Genomic DNA, 21,069 nt, shown 5'->3' with positions numbered 1-21,069 from the left:
ACCCCGCGACCAGGAGCCACTCCTCCCCTAGCCGTCGCCAGCGGGCGTTGATGACCCACAAGTATAGGGGATCTATTGTAGTCCTTTCAATAAGTAATAGTGCCGAACCCAACGAGGAGCAAAAGAAAATGACAAGCGGTTTTCAGCAAGGTATTTTCTGCAAGCACTGAAATTATCGGTGACAGATAGTTGTATGATGAGATAATTCGTAGCGGGTAACAAGTAACAAAAGTAAACAAGGTGCAACAAGGTGGCCCAATCCTTTTTGTAGCAAAGGACAAACCTAGACGAACTCTTATATAAATCAAAGCGCTCCGGAGGACACATGGAAATTACTGTCAAGCTAGTTTTCATCATGCTCATATGATTCGTGTTTGTTACTTTGATAATTTGATATGTGGGTGGACCGGTGCTTGGGTGTTGCCCTTCCTTGGACAAGCCTCCCACTTATGATTAACCCCTCTCGCAAGCATCCGTAACTACGAAAGAAGAATTAAGATAAATCTAACCATAGCATGAAATATATGGATCCAAATCAGCCTCTTACGATAAACTAGGGTTTAAGCTTCTGTCACTCTAGCAACCCATCATCTACTTATTACTTCCCAATGCCTTCCCCTAGGCCCAAATCATGGTGAAATGTCATGTAGTCGACGTTCACATAACACCACTAGAGGAAATACAACATACATCTCATCAAAATATCGAACGAATATCAAATTCACATGATTACTTATAACAAGACTTCTCCCATGTCCTCGGGAACAAACATAACTACTCACAAAGCATATTCATGTTCATAATCAGAGGAGTATTCATTATCATTAAGGATCTGAACATATGATCTTCCACCGAATAAACCAACTAGCATCAACTACAAGGAGTAATCAACACTACTAGCAACCCGCAAGTACCAATCTGAGGTTTTGAGACAAACATCGGATACAAGAGATGAACTAGGGTCTGAGAGGAGATGGTGCTGGTGAAGATGTTGATGGAGATTGACCCCCCCCTCTTGATGAGAGGATCGCTGGTGATGACGATGACTTCGATTTCCCCCTCCCGGAGGAAAGTTTCCCCGGCAGAACAGCTCCGTCAGAGCCCTGGATTGGTTCTGCCCAGGTTCCGCCTCGAGACGGCGGCGCTTCGTCCCGAATGCTTCCTTATGATTTTTTTTCAAGTCAAAACACACCATATAGAAGAAGATGAGCATCGGGGCCTGCCAGGTGGCCCACAAGGCAGGGGGCGCGCCCAGGGGAGTAGGGCGTGCCCTCCACCCTTGTGGATGGCAGGTGGCCCCCCTTTGGTGCTTTCTTCACCCAATATTTTTTATTTATTCCAAAATGATTCTCCATGAAGTTTCAGGACTTTTGGAGTTGTGTAGTAGTGTGCATTTTTTGTTAGGGATTCCACGGAATAAAACGTCGCGTCTTCCTTCGATTCAGGTCTCTAATATTTGCTCCTTTTCTAGTCCAGAATTTCAGCTGCCGGCATTCTCCCTCTTCACGTAAACCTTGTAAAATAAGAGAGAAAAGGCATAAGTATTGTGCCATAATTTTTAATAATAGCTCATAATGCCATAAATATCAATATAAAAACACAATGCAAATGGACGTATCAACTCCCCCAAGCTTAGACCTTACTTGTCCTCAAGCGAAAGCCGATATTGAAAAATATGTCCACATGTTTAGAGATATAGGTGTTGATAAAATAAAATACGGACATGAGGGCATCATGATCATCTTTAGAATAACAACATATATTGTCATATAATTTCTTATCATAGAGTAACAATTCATTCACAAGGTAAAGTATGAATCAAAAACTTCATTGAAAACTAACAAACTATGATCTCAGTCATTGAAGCAATTGCAATTTATCATAAAAATTGCTAACATCCACGCGATACTTATAGGTTCAAAGCTTCAATCGGACACAGAGAAAGATAAGGCCTTATAGTTTCGCCTCCCAACCTTTTACTTCAAGGGTAATGTCAATAATAATACTTTATGATAACCTACAGCTGAGTGGATATATATATATATATATATATATATATATATATATATATATATATATATATATATATATATATATATATATGGGTCTCTCCAACACATAGTGCTTGCCAAAAGAAAAAATGTAAAAAGGAAAGGTGAGGATCACCATGACTCTTGTATAAGGGTAGAAGTAAAATTAAAAGATAGGCCCTTCGCAGAGGGAAGCAGAGGTTGTCATGCGCTTTTATGGTTGGATGCACAAAATCTTAGTGCAAAAGAACGCCACTTTATATTGTTGTTTGTGATAAAGAACTTTATTATGCGGTCTGTCACTTTTATTTCTTTGATATCACAAGTTCGTATAAAGATTATTTTCTTCACACTAATAGATCATACATATTTAGAGAGCAATTTTTATAGCTTGCACCGATGACAACTTACTTGAAGGATCTTGCTCAATCCATAGGTAGGTATGGTGGACTCTCATGGCAAAACTGGTTTAAGGGATGTTTGGAAGCACAAGTAGTATCTCTACTTGGTGCAAAGAATTTGGCTAGCATGAGAGGGAAAGGCAAGCTCAACATGTTGGATGATCCATGACAATATAACTTCTATTCGGATATAAGGAAACATAACCCATTATGTTGTCTTCCTTGTCCAACATCAACTTCTTAGCATGTCATATTTTAATGAGTGCTCACAATTACAAAAGATGTCCAAGATAGTATATTTACATGTGAAGCCTCTCTTTCTTTATTGCTTTCTATTAATTGCAACAATGACCAAAAACTATGTTTGTTAACTCTCAACAAATTTTATTCATCATACTCTTTATATGTGAAGTCATTACTCTCCATAAGATCATTATACGATTTTTATTTCTTTTTTATTCTTTCTCTTATTTTATTCCCTCAAGATCATAGCAAGATAGCAAAGCCCTCAACTCAAAACTACCCTTTATTATATATAACTCACGAACTCGATTACATAGATAGATCTCAAAACAAAACTCCAAGCTAGATCATACTAAAAACTTTATTCTGCTATCAGGATATAACCAAAAGGATCGAACTAAGAAAAACAATAAAGGTAAAGGTGTGATGGTGATACGATACCGGGGCACCTCCCCCAAGCTTGGCAGTTGCCAAGGGGAGTGCCCATACCCATGTATTTATGTCTCTTTCTTCGGAGGTGGTGATGTGATATTCTTGGCGATGATGCCCCTTAGGATATGATTCTCCTCCTCAAGCTTATTCTTTTGCTGCTTAAGATACATTATTTCCTTGCGAAGTTTACCTATGACGGCTAGAGCTCCAATCACCCATGGATGTTTCATAACTGCCGGGGAAAAGGAAACACTCTTTTTCATATTTTCATAAGAGAGAAATTTAGCATTGGGAGGGATGACCGAATTTGGTATTGTTGAGCTCTGAAGTTCCTCCAGCATGAATCCAGCTTGAAGATGAGAGGTAACTTCTTGGTCCTCCTCCATGGCATCTACCCTTTTCAAGTCAGCCTCCATCTCTTCCTCCGTTGATTGGCCAAAGTGGTCAGCTTCGCTGTTTGCTCTTGGGCCAGGTATCGGGTGAGAAACACGACTCTCCCCGACCGACTCTTGCAAAGACATCTTGCTCTAAATCTGCTACAGAAACAACTCAAAATGAAAATAGGGGATCTTGCCGTGGTACGATGGTCAAAACCTTTGGGAGATTATATAGTGAATTTTACCGACCAAAGGAAGTATCGTGCAAGAAAATGGAGTCTGGAGGGCACGCCCAAGGGGTAGGGCGCGCCCTCCACCCTTGTGGTCTCCTCGTGTCTCTTTCGGACTACTTTTAATTTTCCTAATTTTTTAAATATTCCAAAACGGATAAAAATTGCTATTAGAATAGTTTTGGAGTCGGTTTACTTACCGCACCACATACATATTCCTTTTCGGAGTCTGAAACATTCTAGAAAGTATCCCTTATGTACTCCTCCGGGTTTATGGTATTAATTATATTGGTTTCAACATTTATGGGAGTACCTGAGATATAATGTTTGATTCTTTGACCATTTACCACCTTCGGATTTGTGCCTTCGGCGTTGTTGATTTTGATGACACCGAAACGATGGACCTCCTTGATAATGTAAGGACCTTCCCATTTAGAGAGAAGCTTTCTTTAAAAAAATCTTAAAGGAGAGTTGTATAGCAAAACATGATCACCTACATCAAACTCACGTTTTTGTATCCTTTTGTCATGCCATCTTTTAACTTTTTCTTTAAACAACTTGGCATTCTCATAGGCTTGGGTTCTCCATTCATCAAGCGAGCTAATGTCAAATAACCTCTTCTCACCGACAAGTTTGAAATCATAGTTGAGCTCTTTGATTGCCATATAAGTTTTATGTTCTAGTTCAATGGGTAACTGAAAAGCTTTTCCATAAACCATTTTATACGGAGACATACCCATAGGGTTTTTATAATCAGTTCTATAAGCCCATAATGCATCATCAAGTTTCTTAGACCAATTCTTTCTAGATCTATTAACAGTCTTTTGCAAAATCAATTTAATCTCTCTATTGCTCAATTCTACTTGACCACTAGACTGAGGATGATAAGGAGATGCAATTCTATGGTTAACATCATATTTAGCAAGCATTTTACGAAAAACATCATGAATAAAATGTGAAACACCATAAGTCATTAAGTATCTAGGGACTCCAAACCTCAGAAAAATAACTTCTTTAAGCATCTTAATAGAAGTGTTATGATCAACACTACTAGTTGGAATAGCTTGTAACCACTTAGTAACGTAATTAACATCAACTAAAATATGTGTATACCCATTAGAGGAAGAAAAAGGTCCCATATAATAAAAGCCCCATACATCAAATGGTTCAATAACAAGTGAATAATTCATAGGCATTTCCTGACGTCTACTAATATTGCCAATTCTTTGACATTCATCACAAGACAAGACAAACATACGAGCATCCTTGAAGAGAGTAGGCCAATAAAACCCAGATTGTAATACCTTGTGTGCAGTTCTATCTCCAGCATGGTGTCCTCCGTAAGACTCGAAGTGAAACTTGTGTAGGATCTGTTCCTATTCATGCTCAGGTACACACCGTCTAATAACACCATCTACTCCTTCTTTATAAAGGTGTGGGTCATCCCAAAAGTAATGTCTTAAATCATAGAAAAATATTTTCTCACTGCAAAAAAATATACTTCCGTGATGATACGTGTTTGTCACAGTAGGTCACGTTTTTTGTCATGCATGTACATCCATGACGATTTTATGACAGAATCAAGATAGTCATATACGTGCTGTCATAGAAGTGTTCCATGACATTACCAAAATTATCATCACGAAAGTGTCCACTTCCATGATGATAAATCGCGCGTCATAGAAGTGCTTTCGTCAAGGGTGACTAACGCGTGGCATTCACCGTAACGGGTCGCCGTTAAGCTATCGGGTTCCGGTTTGGATCTGACAACTCGTTAACAGCCCGGACCAATGGCGATTTTCCACGTGTAAAATTCTCAATGGCTAGAGGAACCACATGTCGGCTCACCGTTGGGACAGATGTCATCCACTCATTGGACCAAAGGCGCCTATGATACATCGACACATGGCACGGCCCAACAGAGGCCCATTCCAGTGAAAAGGCTAGCCCATTTGACTTGGTCAAAAGATAGCGGGCCGTCCCATGGAAAGCGTGTTAACGACCTGTTAGCATCTAGCCCATTTACAGCCCGCTAACTCACGACCCGTCACGGCCTACCGGTATTTGGCCTAGTAGCGTCATTTGGGCCGTCCAATATGATTCTAGCCCATTGTAACTTCCGGCCCATGTATGGCCCATGATGTCTTTCGGCCCATAGGAGGCCCTTTGTAAGTCTGGGCCCATTAAAGGCCCGGGATGAAACTGGCCCATAATGAATAGTGTATCATTTATACCCATTAATGGCCCATTATTCCATCGGATGTTTCTAGCCCGAGTTAACTTTCGGCCTTCTAAGGGGCCATTTATTCTTGGGCTCATTTCTAGAATTCAGTTAGTTACGATCCGTTACTCACCTATTCCATTTGTGGGCCAAATTCAGCCCGTGGTTACAGTCGGCCCGTTAACCCGTTGGGCTGTTTTCATAACATTATCAAATATGGCCTATTAACGTCCCGTTATGGTCCACGAATAGTAGGTCCCATGTTTGGCGAAATTATTATATGGCCCGTAGAAGGCCCATGGATCCTGCGGCATGTAGAAGGCCCATGGATCATACGGCCCGTAGAAGGCCCATGGATCCTACAGTCCGTAGAAGGCCCATGGTTACAACAGTCCGTGTGTTGCCATGGTTATTGTGTGGCCACTAGAAAAATGCGGAAAAAGAACTGCAGTCACTGGTATGCGTCGGTGCTATACAAACGGTTTTAAACCCCTTTCCGCGACGACATTTGGAACCGTCGCCAAGTGAGTGTGGGAGATAGGGGGTCCTTCCCACACGACCCAGAAACCATCGGGGATATGGAGCCATGATCCAGAGGCCTTGCAAAACGTAATCATGTGCGATGCAGCACACACTAAATTCTTTCGCATGTGTAGGATCGGTGATTAAACGTTTCTAATGACGCAGTGAAACCAAACAGTGTGTCGTAATGAACCGTTTGGGAAACAGTATGGAAGGAACACGGGCCAACATATGAACTGTGTGCGCTATGTGCCCTATCACACACGAGTTTTCTATGGAACCCGTCTGCCATGCAAGACTCCATCGCACACGTTCTCCCAACATTTACCGTCTGCGATAAGGTTCAATCACAAATGGTTCAGGAGCCCCTTCGCACACATACAAGTGCTGCAGACCATTTGTGATTTGTTGTGTATCACTAACAGTTGCGGCTAGAGTGATGTGTGCTTTTCATTTGGGATCCCACACGTTTCCCGAAAAAATTACGACTGGGATTGTATTTACATTGGGCACGGTTTACTCCGAGTTCCCGTGTGCGATAACTTGATATCACAAACGGTTCCGGAGAGCCTACGCACACGTAGTAGCGCTGCAAATCGTTTGTGATCTGTTGTGTATCACTGACGTTTCCGCTATGATTGACGCTTTCTGATGGGGACCACACACACTCATTTAGTTGAACCGTGTGCGGAGCAATTGCCAGGTTAAAACAAAAATATCTCATTTTCAATCGGCATGCAAAAAGCAAATTCGCCACAATATTCAATTGAACAAATAAACAAAAATATCCCATTTTGAATTGGCACGCATAAAGCAAATTGGCCACAATATTCAATTGAACAAATAAACAAGAATATCCCATTTTGAATCGGCACGCAAAAAACAAATTCGCCACAATATTCAATTGAACAAATAGTGTCCACAGGAAGAATATTCATCAGATTTCGCAAGAATTGCAATTGAACATATGGTAGCTAAATTCCAACGATTTGTCCACACATATATGCATTACATAATTAATCATAGTGTACAAAATACGAAGACCTCATCAGATGGAAAACATTGGATCCATGCGTATATGTTTAGAGGTAACTCTTACTCAATGTTTCAGGAGAACGCATGCTACAATCTTCATTATCACCCGTGGGATTGATGTAGGGATTCAGGAAGAAGTCGCTGATAAATATATGAACCATCAGCAATTCACCAGCCGGGAGTGGTTCAGGGGTCCTCGGTTCTAAGATGAGTTGCAGTATTTTTAAGATCAGAATGTGCCATATGAGTGGAGTAGAAGATATTAATTAAGATAGACTTACTGGTACTAATTCGCAAGGATCATCACAACTATCAACTGATTTGCAGATGGAGATCATGTGTCTGCAAACATAGTATCCACAAAGGTTGGTCCCTGCTTCTTGCTGAAGACACTGAAATTTTTTGTACAGAATTAGTCATGTATTTGTCTTGTTAGGAACAACCTAACCGGTGTTAGATGTATTATTTTTTCTTTGGAAAAAATAGAAAGAGGTTTAATTAGAAGCTTGAACATTTGACTAGCGTAAGAAAAGGTATTTGCAGACTATTGGATAAATTTTCCAAAAATAACGGATTTTGGTGTGTTACCGGAGAAATGATCTTGTGCTGCAGAGGTAGTTCCCTCTTGAACAGGTTCCCTGGTTTAGTTTTCCATAATGCGAGCACACTGCAAATGAAGATGAATTTTGACAACATCAATTATTGAACCAGATATGAATGCAAATTAATTTCAACATCATAGAATTCAATACCTATCCATGAATTGCTGAAGATGCTTCAGATCCTGAGCATTTGTTGACTCTCTGAGAGAATCGATGTAGTAAACTGTGTTCTTGTTTGGAACAATGAATACCAATACCCAGTGACGGCTACATATTAAGAAAGCCATGAACTTACGAATTATGTCGAAAGCTGAAAGACAATTAGTCTCCTTAGACGCTTGAGTCTCCTTGAATATTTACTTGGGGATACTAGATCAATATGTTAGTCCCAAAAAATAGTACAAAAAGTTGCCAAAAGTATATGAAAGTTGAAGAATATTGGCATGGAACAATAAAAAATTATAGATATGATGGAGACATATCAGAGGCGAGAGACACAATGTTTACCCAGGTTCGGGCCCTCTCTATGGAGGTAATACCCTAGTTCCTTCTTGATTGATCTTGCTAAATATGAGTATTACAAGAGTTGATCTACCACGAGATCGTAATGGCTAAACCCTAGAAGTTAGCCTATGATTATGATTGTTGTTCTCTTCTATCGACTAGCCTGGCCCTGGTTTATATAATGCACCAGAGGCCTAGGATAACAAGATTCCTAGCTGAATACACTGGTGGGGGAGGAGTCCTTGTCTTGATCACCAAGTCTTGTGGAATCTTCCTTGTATGCGGCAACTGTCCGAACTGGTATACGGCCATGGGGGTCCTCGGCCCAATCAAACTGATCGGGAGATGACGTGGTGAGTACCCCCTGGTCCAGGACACCGTCAGTAGCCCCCTGAACCGGTCTTCAAGTTGGGGACACTCCTCGATTCTTCCGAACTGTTCTTCATCTTCGGTCGTCAGTCTTGAAAACTGGTTCAACAAATCTTCTCATCTTCGATGTTGAGGATCGCCGAAGTTCATCCAAAGAGTTTACATGTCGGGTATCCCAGGATCCCCATTAACTTTCCGGCCTTTATCAATGCCTTGTTATTTTTATGCCACACCTCGGGTTTGAAGTTGTTCTCGGGCGGTAGTGTCTGTTGGGGAACGTTGCAGAAAATTAAAATTTTTCCTACGGTTTCACCAAGATCCATCTATGAGTTCATCTAAGCAATGAGTCAAGGGAGTGAGTTTGCATCTACATACCACTTGTAGATCGCGTACGGAAGTGTTAGAGGGAGCGGTGATGATGGAGTCGTACTCGTCGTGATTCAGATCACCGGAGATCCTAGCGCCGAACGGACGGCACCTCCGCGTTCAACACACGTACAGAGCGTGTGACGTCTCCTCCTTCTTGATCCAGCAAGGGGAAAGGAGAGGTTGATGATGATGGCTCCAGCAGCAGCACAACGACGTGGTGGTGGTGGAACAGCAGCACTCCGGCAGGGCTTCGCCAAGCACGTGACGGAGGAGGAAGAGGTGTAGCAGGGGGAGGGGGCGCCAGGACTTCATGGTGCAGCTGCCCCTCTCCCCCCTTCCCTTTATATAGGCCCCCAGGGGGGGCGCCGGCCCTGGGAGATTCAATCTCCCAAGGGGAGGCGGCCAAGGGGGGAGGAGTGCCCCCCAAGGCATGTGGTGCGCCCCCCCACCCTAGGGTTTCAACCCTAGGCGCAGGGGGTGGGACTAGGGGGGCGCACCAGCCCACTATGGATTGGCTCCCCTCCCACTTCAGCCCATGGGGCCCTCCGGGATGGGTGGCCCCACCCGGTGGACCCCCGGGACCCTTCCGGTGGTCCCGGTACAATACCGGGTGACCCCGAAACTTTCCCGATGGCCGAAATACCACTTCCTATATATAATTCTTTACCTCCGAACCATTCCGAAACTCCTCGTGACGTCCGGGATCTCATCCGGGACTCCTAACAACATTCGGTATAACAAATACTCATATTCATACAACCCTAGCGTCACCGAACCTTAAGTGTGTAGACCCTACGGGTTTGGGAGACACGTAGACATGACCGAGACGGCTCTCGGGCAATAACCAACAGTGGGATCTGGATACCCATGTTGGCTCCCACATGCTCCTCGATGATCTCATCGGATGAACCACGATGTCGAGGATTCGAACAACCCCGTATACAATTCCTTTTGTCATTCGGTACGTTACATGCCCGAGACTCGATCGTCGGTATCCCAATACCTCGTTCAGTCTCGTTACCGGCAAGTCACTTTACTCGTACCGTAATGCATGATCCCGTGACCAAACACTTGGTCACATTGAGCTCATTGTGATGATGCATTACCGAGTGGGCCCAGAGATACCTCTCCGTCATACGGAGTGACAAATCCCAGTCTCGATCCGTGTCAACCCAACAGACACTTTCGGAGATACCTGTAGTGCACCTTTATAGTCACCTAGTTACGTTGTAACGTTTGGTACACCCAAAGCACTCTTACGGTATCCGGGAGTTACACGATCACATGGTCTAAGGAAGAGATACTTGACATTGGAAAAGCTCTAGCAAAACGAACTACACGATCTTGTGCTATGCTTAGGATTGGGTCTCGTCCATCACGTCATTCTCCTAATGATGTGATCCCGTTGTCAACGACATCTAATGTCCATAGTCAGGAAACCATGACTATCTGTCGACCAACGAGCTAGTCAACTAGAGGCTCACTAGGGACATGTTATGGTCTATGTATTCACACGTGTATTACGATTTCCGGATAATACAATTATAGCATGAATAAAAGACAATTATCATGAACAAGGAAATATAATAATAATCCTTTTATTATTGCCTCTAGGGCATATTTCCAACAGTCTCCCACTTGCACTAGAGTCAATAATCTAGTTACATTGTGATGAATCGAACACCCATAGAGTTCTGGTGCTGATCATGTTTTGCTCGCGAGAGAGGTTTAGTCAATGGATCCGCGACATTCAGATCCGTATGTACTTTGCAAATATCTATGTCTCCATCTTGAACATTTTCGTGGATGGAGTTGAAACGACGCTTGATGTGCCTGGTCTTCTTGTGAAACCTGGGCTCCTTGGCAAGGGTAATAGCTCCAGTGTTGTCACAGAAGAGTTTGATCAGCCCCGATGCATTGGGTATGACTCCTAGGTCGGTGATGAACTCCTTCACCCAAATTGCTTCATGCGCTGCCTCCGAGGCTGCCATGTACTCCGCTTCACATGTAGATCCCGCCATGACGCTCTGCTTGCAGCTGCACCAGCTTACTGCTCCACCATTCAACATATACACGTATCCGGTTTGTGACTTAGAGTCATCCAGATCTGTGTCGAAGCTAGCGTCGACGTAACCCTTTACGACGAGCTCTTCGTCACCTCCATAAACGAGAAACATGTCCTTTGTCCTTTTCAGGTACTTCAGGATATTCTTGACCGATGTCCAGTGTTCCTTGCCGGGATTACTTTGGTACCTTCCTACCAAACTTACGGCAAGGTTTACATCAGGTCTGGTACACATCATGGCATACATAATAGATCCTATGGCTGAGGCATAGGGGATGATGCTCATCTCTTCTTTATCTTTTGCCGTGGTCGGACATTGAGTTGAGCTCAATCTCACACCCTGCAATACAGGCAAGAACCCCTTCTTGGACTGATCCATTTTGAACTTCTTCAAAATCTTATCAAGGTATGTGCTTTGTGAAAGACCTATGAGGCGTCTTGATCTATCCCTATAGATCTTGATGCCTAATATGTAAGCAGCTTCTCCAAGATCCTTCATTGAAAAACACTTATTCAAGTAGGCCTTAATGCTGTCCAAGAATTCTATATCATTTCCCATCAAAAGTATGTCATCTACATATAATATGAGAAATGCTACAGAGCTCCCACTCACTTTCTTGTAAACGCAGGCTTCTCGATAAGTCTGCATAAACCCAAACGCTTTGATCATCTCATCAAAGCGAATGTTCCAACTCCGAGATGCTTGCACCAGCCCATAAATGGATCGCTGGAGCTTGCATACTTTGCTAGCATTCTTAGGATCGACAAAACCCTCCGGCTGCATCATATACAGTTCTTCCTTAAGATGCCCGTTAAGGAATGCTGTTTTGACGTCCATCTGCCATATCTCATAATCATAGTATGCGGCAATTGCTAACATGATTCGGACGGACTTAAGCTTCGCTACGGGAGAGAAAGTCTCACCGTAGTCAATCCCTTGAACTTGCTGATAACCCTTAGCGACAAGTCGAGCTTTATAGATGGTAATATTACCATCCGCGTCCGTCTTCTTCTTAAAGATCCATTTGTTTTCTATCGCTCGCCGATCATCGGGCAAGTCAGTCAAAGTCCATACTTTGTTTTCATACATGGATTCTATCTCGGATTTCATGGCTTCTAGCCATTTGTTGGAATCTGGACCCGCCATCGCTTCTTCATAGTTCGAAGGTTCACCATTGTCTAACAACATGATTTCCAGGACAGGGTTGCCGTACCATTCGGGTGCGGAACGTGTCCTTGTGGACCTACGAAGTTCAGTAGCAACTTGATCCGAAGTACCTTGATCATCATCATTAATTTCCTCTTCAGTTGGTGTAGGCATCACAGGAACATTTTCCTGAGCTGCACTACTATCCTGTTCAAGAGGTAGTACTTCATCGAGTTCTACTTTCCTCCCACTTATTTCTTTCGAGAGAAACTCTTTTTCCAGAAAGGATCCGTTCTTGGCAACAAAGATGTTGCCCTCGGATCTTAAGTAGAAGGTATACCCAATGGTTTCCTTAGGGTATCCTATGAAGACGCATTTTTCCGACTTGGGTTCGAGCTTTTCAGGTTGAAGTTTCTTGACATAAGCATCGCATCCCCAAACTTTTAGAAACGACAGCTTAGGTTTCTTCCCGAACCATAATTCATACGGTGTCGTCTCAACGGATTTAGACGGTGCCCTATTTAAAGTGAATGTAGCTGTCTCTAGAGCGTATCCCCAAAATGATAGCGGTAAATCGGTAAGAGACATCATAGACCGCACCATATCCAATAGAGTGCGATTACGACGTTCGGACACACCGTTTCGCTGAGGTGTTCTCGGCGGCGTGAGTTGTGAAACAATTCCACATTTTCTTAAGTGTGTACCAAATTCATGACTTAAATATTCTCCTCCACGATCTGATTGTAAGAATTTTATCTTTCAGTCACGTTGATTCTCTACTTCATTCTGAAATTCCTTGAACTTTTCAAAGGTCTCAGACTTGTGTTTCATCAAGTAGACATACCCATATCTACTCAAGTCATCAGTGAGAGTGAGAACATAACGATATCCTCCGCGAGCCTCAACACTCATTGGACCGCACACATCGGTATGTATGATTTCCAACAAGTTGGTTGCTCCCTCCATTGTTCCGGAGAACGGAGTCTTGGTTATTTTGCCCATGAGGCATGGTTCGCATGTGTCAAATGATTCGTAATCGAGAGACTCCAAAAGACCATCAGCATGGAGCTTCTTCATGCGCTTGACACCAATGTGACCAAGGTGGCAGTGCCACAAGTATGTGGGACTATCGTTATCAACTTTACATCTTTTGGTATTCACGCTATGAATATGTGTAACATTATGCTCGAGATTCATTAAGAATAAACCATTGACCATAGGGGCATCACCATAAAACATATCTCTCATATAAATAGAACAACCATTATTCTCAGATTTAAATGAGTAGCCATCTCGTATCAAATGAGATCCAGATACAATGTTCATGCTCAAACTTGGCACCAAATAACAATTATTAAGGTTTATAACCAATCCTGTAGGTAAATGTAGAGGTAGTGTGCCGACGGCGATCACATCGACCTTGGAACCATTCCCGACGCGCATCGTCACCTCGTCCTTCGCCAGTCTCCGCTTATTCCGCAGCTCCTGCTATGAGTTACAAATATGAGCAACAGCACCGGTATCAAATACCCAGGAGTTACTACGAGTACTGGTAAGGTACACATCAATTACATGTATATCAAATATACCTTTAGTGTTGCTGGCCTTCTTATCCGCTAAGTATTTGGGGCAGTTCCGCTTCCAGTGACCCTTCCCCTTGCAATAAAAGCACTCAGTCTCAGGCTTGGGTCCATTCTTTGACTTCTTCCCGGCAACTGGCTTACCGGGCGCGGCAACATCTTTGACGTCCTTCTTGAAGTTCTTCTTACCCTTGCCCTTCTTGAACTTAGTGGTCTTATTGACCATCAACACTTGATGTTCTTTCTTGATTTCAACCTCTGCCAACTTCAGCATTGAAAATACTTAAGGAATGGTCTTCACCATCCCCTACATATTATAGTTCATCACAAAGCTCTTGTAGCTTGGTGGGAGCGACTAAAGGATTCTGTCAATGACCGCCTCATCCGGGAGGTTAATGTCCAGCTGGGACAGGCGGCTGTGCAATCCAGACATTTTGAGTATATGCTCACTGACAGAACTATTTTCCTCCATCTTACAACTATAGAACTTGTCGGAGACTTCATATCTCTCGACCCGGGCATGAGCTTGGAAAACTAGTTTCAGCTCCTCGAACATCTCATATGCTCCATGTTGCTCAAAACGCTTTTGGAGCCCCGGTTCTAAGCTGTCAAGCATGCCGCACTGAACGAGGGAGTAATCATCAACACGTGTCTGCCAAACGTTCAAATCGTCTTGCAGTGCTGGGAGAGAAGGTGGGTCACCTAATGGTGCTTCGAGGACATATGCTTTCTTGGCAGCTATGAGGATGATCCTAAGGTTCCGGACCCAGTCCGTATAGTTGCTGCCATCATCTTTCAGCTTGGTTTTCTCTAGGAACGCGTTGAAGTTCATGTTGACATGAGCGTTGGCGATTTGATCTACAAGACATATTTTTTTGCAAAGATTTTAGACTAAGTTCACGATAATTAAGTTCATCCAATCAAATTATTTAATGAACTCCCACTCAGATTTGACATCCCCTTAGTCATCTAAGTGTTACACGATCCGAGTCGACTAGGCCGTGTCCGATCATCACGTGAGACGGACTAGTCATTGTCGGTGAACAATCTCATGTTGATCGTATCTTCCATACGACTCGTGTTCGACCTTTCGGTCTCCGTGTTCCGAGGCCATGTCTGTACATGCTAGGCTTGTCAAGTTAACCCTAAGTGTTTTGCATGTGTAAAACTGTCTTACACCCATTGTATGTGAACATAAGGATCTATCACACCCGATCATCACGTGGTGCTTCGAAACGACGAACTTTAGCAACGGTGCACAGTTAGGGGAGAACACTTCTTGAAATTGTTGCAAGGGATCATCTTATTTACTACCGTCATTCTAAGTAAACAAGATGCATAAAACATAATAAACATCACATGCAATTATATAAAGTAGTGACATGATATGGCCAATATCATATAGCTCCTTTGATCTTCATCTTCGGGGCTCCATGATCATCTTGTCACCGGAATGACACCATGATCTCCATCATCATGATCTCCATCATCGTGTCTTCATGAAGTTGTCACGCCAACGACTACTTCTACTTCTATGACTAACGCGTTTAGTAATAAAGTAAAGTAGTTTACATGGCGTTCTTCAATGACACACAGGTCATACAAAAATAAAGACAACTCCTATGGCTCCTGCCGGTTGTCATACTCATCGACATGCAAGTCGTGATTCCTATTACAAGAACATGATCACATACATCACAATATATCATTCATCATTCATCACAACTTCTGGCCATATCACATCACATGACAATTGATGCAAAAACAAGTTAGACGTCCTCTAATTGTTGTTGCACCTTTACGTGGCTGCAATTGGGTTCTAGCAAGAACGTTTTCTTACCTACGAATAACCACAATGTGATTTTGTCAACTTCTATTTACCCTTCATAAGGACCCTTTTCATCGAATCCGCTCCAACTAAAGTGGGAGAGACAGACACCCGCCAGCCACCTTATGCAACTAGTGCATGTTAGTCGGTGGAACCGGTCTCACGTAAGCGTACGTGTAAGGTTGGTCCGGGCCGCTTCATCCCACAATACCGCTGAAGCAAGATAAGACTAGTAGCAGCAAGCAAGTTGACAAGATCTACGCCCACAACAAAATTGTGTTCTTCTCGTGCAATAGAGAACTACGCATAGACCTAGCTCATGATGCCACTGTTGGGGAACGTTGCAGAAAATTAAAATTTTTCCTACGGTTTCACCAAGATCCATCTATGAGTTCATCTAAGCAACGAGTCAAGGGAGTGAGTTTGCATCTACATACCACTTGTAGATCGCGTACGGAAGCGTTAGAGGGAGCGGTGATTATGGAGTCGTACTCGCCGTGATTCAGATCACCGGAGATCCTAGCGCCGAACGGACGGCACCTTCGCGTTCAACACATGTACGGAGCGTGTGACATCTCCTGCTTCTTGATCCAGCAAGGGGAAAGGAGAGGTTGATGATGATGGCTCCAGCAGCAGCACAACGGCGTGGTGGTGGTGGAACAGCAGCACTCCGGCAGGGCTTCGCCAAGCACGTGACGGAGGAGGAAGAGGTGTAGCAGGGGGAGGGGGCGCCAGGACTTCAGGGTGCAGCTGCCCCTCTCCCCCCTTCCCTTTATATAGGCCCCCAGGGGGGGCACCGGCCCTGGGAGATTCAGTCTCCCAAGGGGCGGCGGCCAAGGGGGGAGGAGTGCCCCCCAAGGCATGTGGTGCGCCCCCCACCCTAGGGTTTCAACCCTAGGCGCAGGGGGTGGGCCTAGGGGGGTGCACCAGCCCACTATGGACTGGCTCCCCTCCCACTTCAGCCCATGGGGCCCTCCGGGATGGGTGGCCCCACCCGGTGGACCCTCGGGACCCTTCCGGTGGTCCCGGTACAATACCGGGTGACCCCGAAACTTTCCCGATGGCCGAAATACCACTTCCTATATATAATTCTTTACCTCCAGACCATTCTGAAACTCCTCGTGACGTCCGGGATCTCATCCGGGAATCCGAACAACATTCGGTATACTGCATACTCATATTCATACAACCCTAGCGTCACCGAACCTTAAGTGTGTAGACCCTACGGGTTTGGGAGACACGTAGACATGACCGAGACGGCTCTCGGGCAATAACCAACAACGGGATCTGGATACCCATGTTGGCTCCCACATGCTCCTCGATGATCTCATCGGATGAACCACGATGTCGAGGATTCGAACAACCCCGTATACAATTCCTTTTGTCATTCGGTACGTTACATGCCCGAGACTCGATCGTCGGTATCCCAATACCTCGTTCAGTCTCGTTACCGGCAAGTCACTTTACTTGTACCGTAATGCATGATCCCGTGACCAAACACTTGGTCACATTGAGCTCATTGTGATGATGCATTACCGAGTGGGCCCAGAGATACCTCTTCGTCATACGGAGTGACAAATCCCAGTCTCGATCCGTGTCAACCCAACAGACACTTTCGGAGATACCTGTAGTGCACCTTTATAGTCACCCAGTTACGTTGTGACGTTTGGTACACCCAAAGCACTCTTACGGTATCCGGGAGTTACACGTTCTCATGGTCTAAGGAAGACATACTTGACATTGGAAAAGCTCTAGCAAAACGAACTACACGATCTTGTGCTATGCTTAGGATTGGGTCTCGTCCATCACTTCATTCTCCTAATGATGTGATCCCATTGTCAACGACATCTAATGTCCATAGTCAGGAAACCATGACTATCTGTCGACCAACGAGCTAGTCAACTAGAGGCTCACTAGGGACATGTTATGGTCTATGTATTCACACATGTATTACGATTTCCGGATAATAGAGTTATAGCATGAATAAAAGACAATTATCATGAACAAGGAAATATAATAATAATCCTTTTATTATTGCCTCTAGGGCATATTTCCAACAGTGTCCTCTTGCATCCGAGCTCCAACAGCGAACTATATTCGAGGTATCCTTTCCAGCCGAGCACCAACGCCGGGCTATATCCAAGCTCCAATGCCGGACTGTATCCGAGCTCCAACACCGGACTGTATCCGAGCTCCAACACCGGACTATATCCAAGCTCGAACATCGGACTATATCCGAGGTGTCATAGATCACCTTAGTTCTAAAAAGTTGAAGGAGTTTAGCCGTGCTTAATGACGGAAATTCCCTCTATGGAGCCAACCACTCGCGCCCGAGCTTTATGTCGGACTTCTTCCAAGGTGGTGCCCCACCCCGACCGTGGGCTGATTTTTTGTGAATATTTTTAACTGGTGCAATTTATTCTATGCCGAGGTATATAGCCAGTATATGTATATCCAGTAGCCCTCAAGGTGTGTATCAGTCCAAAACCTGAGATGGACCTGAAGGAAAACATGAAAACAGTGTTCCTAGTAGCCCCTGAGACTCAGGTCGATGCGTGAAATCGGCCTGAGGATCAACTCCTAGCTCGGCGGCATACATAGGAATAAAAATGCAGTGTAATATATTAGAGATGATAGTGATCGGCGAACGGGCCCTTGAGAGAGGGTCTTGAGAAGTTGCCGCAATATATTAGCTTGACGCTAGATAGGTCCAGATGGTACCTATTGTTGTTCGAAGACGCGTTTGCCCATAGTTCGGTCAAGCCGAGCACTAAGCACTTTTTCTGCATTGAACAGGCAATGGAGTAGTGTTGGAGAATGTTGCAGAAAATTAAAAATTTTCCTACGGTTTCACCAAGATCCATCTATGAGTTCATCTAAGCAACGAGTCAAGGGAGTGAGTTTGCATCTACATACCACTTGTAGATTGCGTACGGAAGCGTTCGAGGGAGCGGTGATGATGGAGTCGTACTCGACGAGATTCAGATCACCGATGACCAAGTGCTGAACAGACAACACCTCCGCGTTCAACACACATACGGTACGGGCAACGTCTCCTCCGTCTTGATCCAGCAAGGAGGAAGGAGAGGTTGAGGAAGACAGCTCCACCGGCAGCACGACGGCGTGGTGTTGGTGGAGAAGCAGCACTCCGACAGGGCTTCGCCAAGCTCGTGACAGAGAAGGAGAGGTATTGGGGAGGGGAGGGGCTGCGCCTTGGCTTGGGTGTGCAGCCCTCCCCTCACCCCTCTATTTATAGGGGAAGGGGCAAGGGGGGCCGGCCCCTCTAGATGGGATCTAGAGGGGGGGCGGCGGCCAGGGAGGGGGGACTTGCCCCCCAAGCAAAGGGGGGCGCCCCCTCTACGGTTCCCCCCCAACCCTAGGCGCATGGGCCCAAGGGGGGGGGCGCCCAGCCCTCCAGGGGCTGGCTCCTGCCCCACGCAGCCCATGTGGCCCCTCGGGAGGGGTGGCCCCTCCCGGTGGACCCCCGGAACCCTTTCGGTGGCCCCGGTACAATACCGATATGCCCCCGAAACTTTCCGGTGTCCGTTTGAGAACTTCCCATATATAAATCTTTACCTCCGGACCCTTCCGGAACTCCTTGTGACGTCCGGGATCTCATCCGGGACTCCGAACAACATTCGGTAATCACATACAAGTCTTCCTAATAACCCTAGTGTCACCGAACCTTAAGTGTGTAGACCCTACGGGTTCGGGAGACACACAGACATGACCGAGATGGCTCTCAGGTCAATAACCAACAGCGGGATCTGGATACCCATGTTGGCTCCCACATGCTCCTCGATGATGTCATCGAATGAACCACGATGTCGAGGATTCAAGCAACCCCGTATACTATTCCCTTTGTCAATCGGTACGTTACATGCCCGAGACTCGATCGTCGGTATCCCAATACCTCATTTAGTCTCGTTACCGGCAAGTCACTTTACTCGTACCGTAATGCATGATCCCGTGACCAAGCACTTGGTCACTTTGAGCTCATTATGATGATGCATTACCGAGTGGGCCCAGAGATACCTCTCCGTCATACGGAGTGACAAATCCCAGTCTCGATCCGTGTCAACCCAACAGACACTTTCGGAGATACCTGTAGTGTACCTTTATAGTCACCCAGTTACGTTGTGACGTTTGGTACACCCAAAACACTCCTACGGTATCCGGGAGTTACACGATCTCATGGTCTAAGGAAGAGATACTTGACATTGAAAAAACTCTAGCAAAACGAACTACACGATCTTGTGCTATGCTTAGGATTGGGTCTTGTCCATCACATCATTCTCCTAATGATGTGATCCCGTTGTCAATGACATCCAATGTCCATAGTCAGGAAACCATGACTATCTGTTGACCAACGAGCTAGTCAACTAGAGGCTCACGAGGGACGTATTGTGGTCTATGTATTCACACATGTATTACGATTTCCGGATAATACAATTATAGCATGAATAATTGACAATTATCATGAACAAGGAAATATAATAATAATGCTTTTATTATTGCCTCTAGGGCATATTTCCAACAGTCTCCCACTTGCACTAGAGTCAATAATCTAGTTACATTGTGATGAATCGAACACCCATAGAGTTCTGGTGTTGATCATGTTTTGCTCGCGAGAGAGGTTTAGTCAACGGATCTACGACATTCAGATCCGTATGTACTTTGCAAATATCTATGTCTCCATCTTGAACATTTTCACGGATGGAGTTGAAACAACGCTTGATGTGCCTGGTCTTCTTGTGAAACCTGGGCTCCTTGGCAAGGGCAATAGCTCCAGTGTTGTCACAGAAGAGTTTGATCGGCCCCGACGCATTGGGTATGACTCCTAGGTCGGTGATGAACTCCTTCACCCAAATTGCTTCATGCGCTGCCTCCGAGGTTACCATGTACTCCGCTTCACATGTAGATCCCGCCACGACGCTCTGCTTGCAGCTGCACCAGCTTACTGCTCCACCATTCAACATATACACGTATCCGGTTTGTGACTTAGAGTCATCCAGATCTGTGTCGAAGCTAGCGTCGACGTAACCCTTTACAGCGAGCTCTTCGTCACCTCCATAAACGAGAAACATGTCCTTTGTCCTTTTCAGGTACTTCAG

This window comes from Triticum dicoccoides, chromosome 7B (assembly GCF_002162155.2).
Source record: "Triticum dicoccoides isolate Atlit2015 ecotype Zavitan chromosome 7B, WEW_v2.0, whole genome shotgun sequence".
In the NCBI taxonomy this organism is placed as follows: domain Eukaryota; kingdom Viridiplantae; phylum Streptophyta; class Magnoliopsida; order Poales; family Poaceae; genus Triticum; species Triticum dicoccoides.
This window is presented reverse-complemented; position numbering follows the sequence as displayed.